Source organism: Ursus maritimus, unplaced genomic scaffold (assembly GCF_017311325.1).
Source record: "Ursus maritimus isolate PB19 unplaced genomic scaffold, ASM1731132v1 scaffold_3, whole genome shotgun sequence".
Taxonomy (NCBI): domain Eukaryota; kingdom Metazoa; phylum Chordata; class Mammalia; order Carnivora; family Ursidae; genus Ursus; species Ursus maritimus.
Window position 1 is genome coordinate 67,641,082 of NW_024425563.1, and position 10,445 is coordinate 67,651,526.

The 10,445-nt window shown below is 34.5% G+C and overlaps 1 non-coding gene across 1 annotated transcript; it reads right to left on the reverse strand.

The window, feature by feature from the left end:
- Positions 1-1,327: 1,327 nt before the first annotated feature.
- Positions 1,328-1,433, reverse strand: LOC121105996. Its single transcript, XR_005838724.1, has one exon. It is a non-coding gene; the product is annotated as a U6 spliceosomal RNA (small nuclear RNA).
- Positions 1,434-10,445: the final 9,012 nt, after the last annotated feature.

The window sequence follows — 10,445 nt, forward strand, 5'->3', positions numbered from 1 at the left end:
CTCAATGCTCACAGGTAATGGTGTTCTTGTCTCAATCGAATGACCAAATCTCTTCTTATAATTATTTATTTTGCTTCCTTGAAATCAGATCCTAAATTCAGGAAAATAAAATTTTTAGGATGTCTTTTTCATTTTTTTATTGTGATAAAATATACATAACATAAAAGGTACCATCAGAACCACTGTGAAGTGTACCGTCCTATAGCGTTAAGTACAGTGAGTACTTTAACATTGTGCAACCATCACCACCATCTATCTCCAGAACTTTTTCATCTTCTCCACCTGAAACTTCATACCCATGAAACAATATCTCCCTCCCCTGCAACACCTGGCAACCACAATTCTGTTCTCTGTCTTTCTGAATTTGATTACTCTAAATAGCTCATGGAAGTGGAATCACGGAGTTGTTGTCATATTGCGACTGGTTTATCTCACTTACAATGTCTTCAAGGTTCATCCATGTGGAACATGTGTCAGAATTTTCTTGCTTTTTCATGCTGAATAATATTCCGCCTTATATACATTCCATGTTTTGTTTATGCCTCTCATCCTTTAGTGGACACGTGGATTGCTTCCACTAATGCTGTGAACCTGGGTGTACAGATTCCTTTTCAAGACCTTGCTTTGAAATCTTTGGGGTGTATATTGAGAAGTGGAATTGCTGGATCATATGGTAATTCTATGTTTAATTTTTTTTTTTTCTAGGAACCACAGTCTTCGTAGTGGCTGCACCATTTTATATTTGCACCAGGAATGTCAAGTGTTCCACTTTCTCCACATCCTGTTACTTTCTGTTTTTTGAAAACAGGTATCCTAGTGGTTGGGAAATGATATCTCATTGTAGTTTTAATTTGCATTTTCTCCAATGATTAGTGATTTGAACATTTTGTCTGTGCTTATTGGCCATTTGTATATTTTCTTTGGAGAATTGTCAATTCAATTTCTTTGTCCATTTTTAAATCTGGTTGTTTATTTTTTTTTGTTGTTGTTGAATAGTAGCAGTTCTTTATGTATTTCTGTGTATTAAGCCCTAATTAGAGATACGACCTGCAAATATTTCCTCCCATTTCATGGGTTTTCTTTTCACTCTATTGACAGTATGTTTTGATGCATGAAAGTTTTAAATTTTGATATAATCCAATTTATTTCTTCTTTTGTTGTCTATGCTTTTGGTGTCAATATCCAAGCAACCATTGTGCCAAATCCAATGTCATGAAGCTTTTTCGATGTTTTCTTTTAAGAGTTTTGATTCACTTTAAGTTAATCTCTTGTATAAGGCATAATGTTAGAGTCCAGCTCTCATTCTGTGTATGAGAATATTTGCTGAAAAAACATGGAACGCTTTACGAATTTGCATGTCATACTTGTACAGAAGCCATGCTATTTCCTCTACATTATTCCAGTTTTGGTACATGTGCTGCCAAAACAAGCACTAGATGTCTTTTTAAATTAAAATTAAAATTATCTTTGAGATTTCTGAAAGAGCCCCTGGAAAATCACAATGATTTATACATTTACCTTATAAAAAGAGAGATGCCAGAAATATTTTAAGTTGCCCTGATATAATTTATATTTCAGAATTAGCTTGTCACTATTCTAAGAAATTCATGGGGAAAATTGTCAAATGAAAGGATAATTATGTACAGATAAAATGTTATTCATATAAAATTTTCTGAGATTGTACATTGTATAAAACAAATTGACAGGCTCAAGAGATTTGTTAATGCTTTCATTGTCCGTGATAGGATCTTATCTGTGGAAAAAATTTGATGAAATTCTTATGAAAGAGTTATATATTATAGTGCAATGGAAAAGTTTACTCTCCTCGATTTTGATATTGTTCATTACTGTAATAAATCAATCTTATCATTAAGTCATACCAAGAAGCAGGCAGTTCTGCTTCTGTGCTGGTTATAATACATAAACTATCCTTCACCAGATCCAGGAGCTATATTCTTAAACAGCTCTTCAAGAGAAAGACTTCAAAAACTTAATTTGTAATCCATGTAATGAGAAATGAGAAAACAATTTGTAATCCATGTATTGTGACACAGCTGCTATACCCCAAAGAAATTACTTTGTGGAAATTATTTGTGGAAAAATCTTCAGAAATAGCCTGAAAACACTGTTTTTGCCGCATCGATGGAAAAAAATTTTTTTAAACAAACCAGCTCAGTTTTTGAAGAATATGCTAAATTGTAAGATCATGAAAGGTGTTTTTGCTCTTTTTCATGTATAACATGTAGTTACACATTAATATGCATCTTTAACATATATTCAGTTCCAAAATAAAACATATTTCATTTTAAATATTATTCTTGACAAAGTAGGCTTTGTCTTACATAATTCAAAGGACATTAAGCATTTTTGTTTTCTTACTATACTCCTTATACAAGGAGTCTAAACTTATCCTTATATGCATTAAAAATTATTAGATATTACAATTTTTAATATTTTAACATTAAAATTATTTAAAATAAGTGTTAGATTTTATTCTTTGTTGATATACTAATATAAAGATTTTTCACTTAAGCTCATCTTTTTATTGTATATCATACAAAATGGACAAAATAATTTTTTAAAATGTGGAGAGTTCATAAGTAAAAGATTAGAAAATGTTGGGCTGTGTAATTATGTACTAGTTTATAGATAATTTTCTTAATGAAAGCTAATAATAGGTCTATGTTAGTTAAAACTTAATTTTGTAATAACTTGATAAAAAGGAAAAGTTTTTAATAGATATATACATAAATCCTAATTGTGTTTAAGCATTCATAAGAATCATATCTGTGTCAAAGTATCATTTAAAAATGTTGAAGCTGCTCAATTTAAAATTTCTTTTTTTTTTTAAGATTTTATTTATTTATTTGACAGAGAGAGACAGCCAGCGAGAGAGGGAACACAAGCAGGGGGAGTGGGAGAGGAAGCAGCAGGCTCCCAGGGGAGGAGCCTGATGTGGGGCTCGATCCCAGAACGCCGGGATCACGCCCTGAGCCGAAGGCAGACGCTTAACGACTGAGCCACCCAGGCGCCCCTCAATTTAAAATTTCTACTGAATTTTAAAATTGTTTGTTTTAGAAGTTTTGACCTTTTATCCATTTTATAAGGCAGCTAGATAAAAATGGACATTCTTAACAATGCTTACGTAGTAACAATTTGGCAGCTAAAAATGGAAACATATATAGCCTTTGTAGTTTCAACTTAACTAGGGACAGAGCAAACTCTCTTTCTTTTTCTCTAGTCCGTGGTCCTCATAAATTAAAATATTTTGCTAATGACAAATTTAATATGCCTGAGGCTTTCAAGAATGTGGAAGCCTCCTATTCTTTATGACACTTACACAAGACCTGGAAAGGCTTCTGAGCCTTTCAAAGAGTATTATTTTTAATCATTTTGTGTGTGCAAAGAAACTTCAGGAAACAGGGTAGTTTGAGAATACTTTCAGTATCATCTTAGTATTATTGGGTATCCCTCCAAGTTCAGAACTTTTCTTTGTGGACACCTCTCTGTGATTTGTCCCTGCATGCACCTTCTAGATTCCAAACAGTAGTTTGAGGTATCATCCTAAAGTTCAAGGATTTACATAGGGCATTTTTTCCCTCTTAAATTTGTATATTCAGATTATGTGGGTGATTTCTGGGCTGTAGTTTGTGCTGTTTATATTGCCACAAGAATATACAAGACTGGACACTGAAGTGGGCACCTACCAGAGGAAATACCTAAAAATAACAAGAACAACAACAACAAAACAATTTTGGACAAAGGACATTTTTGAGAAGTATTCTTTAGAGGAAGAGGAATTTAAAGCATTTTTAAGTTTTTATTTAAATTCCAGTTCGTTGACATGCAGCGTCATAGTTTCAGGTGTACAATGTAGTGATTCAACACTCCCCAGTGCTCATCACCACAAGTGCTCTCCTTCATCCCCATCACCTATTTCATATTCTGAATAGGAAAGAACATTTTGCATATTGATGATGTCCCCTTCTCCATCCCCTACTACCACCAGTCAAGCCCAACCTGTTATTGAGCCTAAGATACAAGCAACAACTGAATGGATTACTGTTAATTTGAATATCCCAGTAGCATAAGCTCTAGGTGATGGACAACTACTTGGTGTTACCCAGCCATGCCTAAAGAAACGGAAGAGAAGGAGGAAGAAATACAACCAGCCATCAAGCCACTACAAAGCCAGTTGAATTCTAAGTGCAAGAGCAATTACATTGTTGTGCATATTGTACTAACACATCTTGTCAGCAAAAGAATTATCAATGAAACCATACTGCAGAAGCATTTTTGAAATCAGCCTTTCCAGAGTGCTGGTATCTCCTGCTATTTCCAATCCAGCTGTTCCCATCATTGACAATAACTGTTATAAGCCCGATCCCAAACCTGGGTGTTTGTGCATTTACTCAGCAAACATTTATATAACAGACTGCTGCTAGAGTACACTGATGAGATGATGAGGGTCCAGATCAGGCAAAAGCAACAGAAAAGACAGGTTTAAAATATATTTGAGGTGGAATGTATAGAATATGTAGACTGATCGGAATAAAATAAGAAAAGGAAGTTTGAGATTTTCAAAGAGGACATAATCATGATTCTCATACAAGAGTAAATTGGACACCTGCCAAAGATTTTATTTCATTCATTAATTAAGGAGGAAGTCATCGATGTTACAACTGATGCAAACGAGATTTAAAGAACCACACATATATAAAGATTAAGTGTGCTAAAATTAATTTGCAAATAGTTGCAAAACTGGCTTATTCCATGGGAGGTAGAGAGAAATCAGTTGCGTTTACCCCAAAGTTCATATGCATGATTTTGGATAGCAATCATTTGCATAGCTATTAGTTATCTATACCTTATAAGAATTGTAAAAGAGCTCAAAGACAATGAGAAGTATGGAGAACCTACAGAATCAGATACCAGTAATGGTGTGCTTAGACAACTGTTTAATTTTCCTTTGAAGACATCCAGTAATCCTTTTGGTCCATTTCAAAAGACAAAAGATAAGGAGTTTAATTTTTAAATTGTCAAGTTTATGTTTTTTTCAGAGATTTAAAGGCAAGTGCTCTCTATATTTGGCATTTCGTAATTGGTGTTACTTTTTCAGGGAAGAGTGATAACAAGGCTCGTAGAGTCTTGAGAAGGTTTATTGATCTGAATCTACCAGAAGGAACACAGTAAAACATTGTTAAGAAAATGGGCTCTCAAGTTAGATTGCCAAAATTCACATTCTGACTTTATCACTAACTAGCTACTGACTTTGGGCAAGTTAATTTACTTTCTCTATAACTCAGTTTCTTCATTGCTAAAATGAGAATAATAGGATTTAATGTATAGGACTGTTGAGGGGATTTCATTAGATGGTAAGTGTCACGTACCCAACATACGGTAAACACTCAGTAAATGCTATCTATGAGTGTCCTGAGAGAAAGGCTACTAATATCGCTCGTCTTCTTATAAAGAGTACATTTAGGTGAAAGCTTAAATAAATTCACAAGCCTTTCTCTGATTATAGCATGTTCCCTGAAATTTCCATTCACACATATCATCAGCCTATCACTTCCAGAGCCAACCCTGTAAGATGCAGGTAAGGGCATTATCACAAGAGCAAGAAGGAACAACCACTGCCCCACTGCTGCCACGGAAGTCTCATTCCATCATCATTGATGCCCTCTTGGCATCTTACATCCCATGGCACTCACCTGTTGGCAGTGAGTATGTTCCAGATAAACCCAAACTCTGACACTGTGGCGCCAACAGGATTGCTTGGTATCTTCCCTGAAGCAAGTATTTATCAATCAAATAAGTTAGTTTTAATCAGGTAAAAATTTCCAAAATTACATAAACCTTACACGTCAACCAGGGAAAATAAACATTCTAAAACAACAGTAAGACATATTAGTAGGAAATGCTGAATGACAGACGGCTTGGATAAATCCTATTGCTAAAAATTAGAGGTAAAGGAACACTGAACAAAGCAGTTTTATCCATGTACCCCAGCCACTTAAACAAGGAATCTGCAATTCCTTTTTTTTTTTTAAGTTTATTTTATTTTATTTGTCAGAGAGAGAGAGCATGAACAGCGGGAGCAGCAGGCAGAGGGAGAAGCAGGGTCCCTGCTGAGCAAGGAGCCTGACGTGGGTCTCCACCCCAGGACCCTGGGATCATGACCTGAGCCAAAGGCAGACGCTTAACCGACTGAGCCACCCAGACATCCCTGCAATTCCTTTTACAATTGCAATGAAAGCCTTTAATAATCACATCTATGTTAACAAAAAATGCTTAAGAAACAATACTGGAAAAATATACGTCAAATTATTAACTATAATTGAGCCAGGATAATAAGTTGATGGCTTTTTTTTTTTTCATTTTCTTTACATTTTACTCTGCTCTGCGAATTTTATATAATGAATCACTTCGATGTTTAATTAAAAAATTAAGGAAACCAAATCCTGCAACCCCCTCCAGGATGCCCTTTTGAAGCCTCAGACAGAAGAGAGAAATGTAAACATACAAGGTAATAGAAATTGTCTTAATTATTTAATTTTTTCACTAACCACCATACTGCTATGTCAATAACGAACATTTCCCTAAATCGTTAATAGAGAAAACACTGCTCCTGTATTGGGAATACTCTTGAAGAGTTATGGAGCACCTGGCAAAGAAAAGTAGCCAACTTTGTGATAGAAAGTTCTGTATTCCCCTGGTAAATGCACTGTTGTTCTTCCAGCTTCAGCAACTGCACGTGAGCACTTCTGTTAAAGTTACCAAGTTACTTACTCCCCCAGTTTCCATGGTAATGACTTTTTTTTTTTTTGGTATATGGTATATGCGTAAGAATCACAAAATTAAGAATGGGATTTTTTCCAGAAGTTCCACAGCACAAGGCCGAGAGGTGGGTGGTCTGTGTTTGAATGGACCTTAAAAATAGGTCGGCACTTCTGGTCCCTTTGTAGGGATCATACTATAATGTTCCTCAGTAAAACTGAAAGAAGATGTGGAAATGAGAAGAAACAATCAATAAGGGATTTAACTTCAAGAACAGGAAAAATACTGCTTCCCACAGCATGCTAATGGCCTGGAGGTGGAGGGCTGGGAAAGTGATTCTCTTGGTGTTTCTTCTGCCGGCCCCTAGAAAGGAATGCGGTAGGTTACACACAGAAAATCCCTTTTTCTATGGTAACTGCAACTTTCCCCAGGGCAACAGGAAACAGGAAGGGAAAAAGTTTCTGCAGGTCTGAGGTGGAGTTAAATAGGTGAAATTTTTGGTAAACAGTTAGACTTCACCAGGCTCCAACTCTGTCACCAAGGACCCTACGCTGGCTTGCTCTTTTTTCCCCCTTATCCTATCAAAGCTTACTCTTAACAATCTGGATAAATGTTCTCAAAATGTAAATACTTGATTATAGGTCATTATGTTAGATATTTACTCACAATAGGGAATATGCTCATAATCTCAAGGAATGATGCTCTAAGGATGGCATTTAAGACATGAAGAAGGTTAGAGAGAAAAGAATCCTTCGGTGGGCCCTAAATCATACTCCTGTAGCTGCCTTCTTATAAAACCATAAAATTAGGCCTATCTAGAAAGATTTTTTATATTTCTTCTATTTTTAATTGCAGTAAAAAACACATAAAATGTATCATCTTAACCTTTTTTAAGTATACAGTGCAGTAGGGTTAAGTATATTCACGTGGTTGTGCAAAGCATCTTCCGAACTTTTTCACGTTGCAAAACAGATTCTATACCCATGATGCAACAACTCCCCATTTCTCCCTGCCTCACTCCTTGGCAACCATTATTTTACTGTTATATGAATGTGACTACATTAGATATTTCATCTAAGTGGAAGCATACAGTGTTTGTCTTTTTGTGACTGGCTAATTTCATTTAGCATAATGTCTTCAAGTTTCATCCATGTTGTAGTATGTGACATGATTTCCTTCCTTTTTAGGGCTGAATCATATTCCATTGTAATGTATTTACTCCCTCTTGGCTGTTGTGAATAATGCTACTATGAATGTGGACTAATACCTCTGCAAGATCCTGCTTTTAATTCTTTTGGATATGTGCCCCGAAGTGGCATTGCTGGATCACATGTTAACTGTATTTTTCATATTTGAGGCACCTCCGTACTGTTTTCTATAGCAAACGCAACATTTTGCATTTCCACCAACAGTGCACAAGGGTTCCAATGTTCTTGCCAACACTTGTTACCTTCTAGTTTTGTTTTGTTTTGTTTTTTATACTAGCCATCCTAATATGTGTGAAATAATAATATCTCATGGTGGTTTTGAAGATTTGTATTTTTGATACTACTTTTTTTCCAATTTATAAATGTTGCCTATAACTTCACTGAATTGTAGTATCATAAACCTGCAAATATGATGATAGTTGGCAAATAATGATACACAGAAATTTAAAAGCTTAGTGATTTCCCAATACTCATAAGAAATTGGTGGTAATTTGAAACTTGAATCTGAAGCTATGAATCCCCCAGTTATTTACTTAAGTCCTGAAAGTATACAGAAACTCCTGGCTTCCATGTTCTGTCATTATTTCTCTGTGCTAAAATATGTATTTTTTTTACATGGTTATTGCTGCCACCAAATTTTTATGAAGAACATACATAAAGCCATGTATTTTTCCACGTGTTCACACAAATAGGAGTCTTTACAATAAGTTACTTAAATGAAAATGAAGAGAAAATGATTTCTGATTAATAATAAGCATCATAAAACAGCTTTTGATACAGCTTTAAGAAAATGTAAAAGCACATAAATCTGAGGCAACAAAAGGAAGTCTGTCAAAATAACACAAATTTTGGAGGAATTAATGTTTCACAAAATATGTAATTTTCAATTTAAAAGATGTTACCTTGATAGTCTGTGTACAATGCTTGATTAAAATTATGTAATAAAGTCCAGTAGAGCACCAAAATTCAGTCACAATTGATTCACTGGTGTGTACTAAAGTATAGTTGAACAAAGTCCTTTGGATGATTTAGACACATACTGAAGTTTGAGGACCTTTTCCCTAGATAATGCGTTGGTGATTGTCACCTCAGTATGATACTGAAGGGACATTGTACCCAACTTTTCACCTCACTTTCAAATTTTGCCTATTTTTTTCATAGCAAATAAAAATGTCAGTACTTTGTACTCTTTATTTTTCTGAGGTCTTAAAAATGCCTCCCAATGTTACTTCCACATTTAGGGTCATCTTCTGTCTCTTACTGCTCAGGCATTTTTAATAGGATGAGTCCCAAATATTAAATAAAGTGAAATGCTAATGTGATAATATTTAAATAAAATAATCTTTGTACATATAATTTATGGGAAAATCTGAGAGGTGTGAGTTGTTAGCCAAATTATAATGGAGCCTACCAAAGCTCTGTATTTGCCACGGTAGACCTTAGACAAGATCTCATGGTATAATGCTGGTAATGTATTATTTCTTCTGCCTAATAAATGTTACTGTTAAATGAATAGTTAACATTGATTCTTTTGTTGCACATTCCTAACAAAATTATAGCTCTTTCTAGGTGTGATGACAGGACTAATTTCCAATCTCAGTTTTTAGAACTTTGTTCTTCCTTTATACAATAATACTCTGAAACAGTTCTAAGCAGTCTAAGGAGGAAGAAACTTCCAGCGGTAACACGTTCTATTTCACACTGATTCTCATGAGTCATCTCAATAATATGTTGTTTTGAAGGTCAGCAGCTGGCAGGAAAAAGCAGAAAAGAATTAATGCATGAAGTTTTAAACTTCATAGTACACCTGGAAATCTCTGTGTAACTGGTACATATAATGCTGTTTATGCTTTTAGATTTCTCCATACCTTAAATTTACTGCTCAAAAATGTAATCACTTCTCTATGTAGCCATAGGCATGGTATAACATTTGTCTAACAAACTGAAGGAAAACCAAAGAAATATATTTATTTCTAAATGTCCCCTTTTGATTATATACATGTTTATGTAGAAAATTTGAGAAACACAATCTAAAAGCGAAAATAGCATCACTCAAAATTCCACCTTCCAGAATAACCATAATAAATATTTTCATCTTCATATGAAAATATATTTATATTAATGAACATATATATAGTTCAGAAAAGAGCTACAAAAAATTTCTCTGAAGTATTGAATTGAATTGTACAAATGTCAAATAATGCCTTGCATTTTTATAGTAATATAGTAAAGATGCCCATGTCCAAGAATCCTGGCACATGTACAAATTCCAAATATATCCACGAAAAAGTTGAATTTTCAATCAAACCAACGCATAGTCAGTCTAAGCTAACCTGTTCATTCTGATTTTATCCACTGATATATTTACCCATGTGAAGTGGGAAATAAATGCCACCACAACACTGAGATGACAGTAAAATCACCTTGAAAAACAGGAGTTATACAAGAAAAGGAGCA